Genomic DNA, 1,936 nt, shown 5'->3' with positions numbered 1-1,936 from the left:
ACCCCCATGCTAACTTCCTGCAGGTCCCTTAACACTGCCCTTCACTTTGGCTAAAGGGGCAGAAAGAATTCTTCCATTGAAAGGAAGAAGGCCCATCAAGGAGAGGTCATGTGCCTGGTTGTCTAGTCAGGTGACTGGCAGACAGCTAGGCCTCTGGAGCCTGATGGCCTGCACGATGGTTCTTTCTAGGCTGGATCCACTTCTAAGTCCCTCTGACCTCTGAAACTTAGGGCCAAGCCCCGCCCACAACGGGAGCCCAAGCATATGAGAACTAACGTGGGACCATTTCAGGATGACTTCCATCTTGACTTACACTTGAAAAAAATCTTCTAACTTTAGCAAAATGGGCCCTCAGATTTTCTTGAGTCCTCTGAGCTGTTCCTACTAGCCACCAGCTGCCCCAGCTGCCCAGACCAAATCAAAGAAGACCTTGGCTAAACCCTATAAAAGGAATGTGGTGGTGGTAGATAACATTCACACTCCATTCTGCTGCCAGGCACTTCATATAAAGACTTGATGACATGTAATTTGGCTAGAGGAGTACTTTCAGATTTGTTGCATCAGACCAGTGTCCCAAAGGAAGTTGCTGATTATATCATCTTTGGCATAGTTATACAGGAAGTGAAAACAAGCAATGTGGCTAGAGAGGCTGCCCTTGGAGATGACCTCTCTGATACATCTCCTGTATACACTGTCACCATGGCTTGCATTTTTGCTAACCAAACCAGGACCACAGGTGTTGGCTTGATTACTTCTGGCCAGTATGATGTGGTCATGGCAGGTGGTGTAGAGTTAATGTCCTATGTCCCTATTTGTAATTTGAGGAAACACATGCTTGATCTCAATAAGTCCAAGACTCTAGGTCAGTGATGATCTTTAATATCTAAATTCAGATTGAATTTCCTATCATCTGAGCACGACCATGTATCACTCTGAAGACTGACTTGCCTCTGCCTTGCTGTTTCTCGACTGGAACAGGGTGAGTATGCACTGCACTTGCACAGTCTGGCCAAGAAGGCACAGGATGAAGGACTCCCTTCTGATGTTGTACATCTTCAAAGTACCAGGAGAAGATACAGTTACCAAAGATAGTGGCATTTGTCCTTCTTGAAGCAAATGGCCAAAATAAAACTTGCATTCATCAAGCCCTATGGCACAGTGACAGCTGCAAATTCTTCTTTTCTGACTGATGGCGCATCTGCAGTGCTGAGGAAAAGGCTCTGGCCTTGGGTTATAACCCGAAGGCATATTTGAGGGATTTTGTGCATTTGTCTCAGGATTCGAAAGATCAACTTTTACTCGAACCAACATATGCTACTCTAAAAGTGCTAGAAAAGGCAGGATTAACAATGAATGGTATTGATGCTTTGGAATTTCATGACGCTTTCTCAGGTCAGATTTTAGCTAATGGTAAAGCTATAGATTCTGATTAGTTTGTACAAAACTACATGTATTAAAAAAAAGTTGGGTTGCCTCCTTTGAAGAAGTTTAACAACTGGGGTGAGTCACTGTCCTTGGGACACCTGTATGGAGTCACTGGCTGCCAAAAAATTATGGAAGGAAGCAGGCCAGTATGGCTTAGTGGCTGTCTATGCAGGTGGAGTGAAGGGCCATGCTATGATAGATAACAGACCAGGAAAACGTGACTTGGAGTTTCTGCGCAACACTCACACTAGACAAGGCCACTTCAGTACATTACTGAATGACATATATAGTTACTACTTCTCTTAGGAAAACACAATTTGTGACCTTCTGTTAAACCTTTGCAATTAAACCTTGCTAGTGTTCCGAGCTTTCCAAAAATCATGGTTTACTGCTCTTTCAGGGACTTCTTAGTCACCATAATCTCACACAGTGATATGTTTAAGCAATTGATTTTGGTCTCTATTTTCATTAAAGATTAAACAAGGGGTTGCAATTTGAGAAAGAGATTAGC

General features: G+C 43.4%; 1 pseudogene; it reads left to right on the top strand.

The window, feature by feature from the left end:
- Positions 1 to 292: 292 nt before the first annotated feature.
- On the top strand, positions 293 to 1,731 carry LOC117312463 (trifunctional enzyme subunit beta, mitochondrial pseudogene; annotated as a pseudogene).
- Positions 1,732 to 1,936: the final 205 nt, after the last annotated feature.

Source organism: Tursiops truncatus, chromosome 5 (genome assembly GCF_011762595.2).
Source record: "Tursiops truncatus isolate mTurTru1 chromosome 5, mTurTru1.mat.Y, whole genome shotgun sequence".
Classification (NCBI taxonomy): domain Eukaryota; kingdom Metazoa; phylum Chordata; class Mammalia; order Artiodactyla; family Delphinidae; genus Tursiops; species Tursiops truncatus.
The sequence above is the reverse complement of the archived record's forward strand: the minus strand, read 5'-3'. Positions and strand labels throughout refer to the sequence as shown.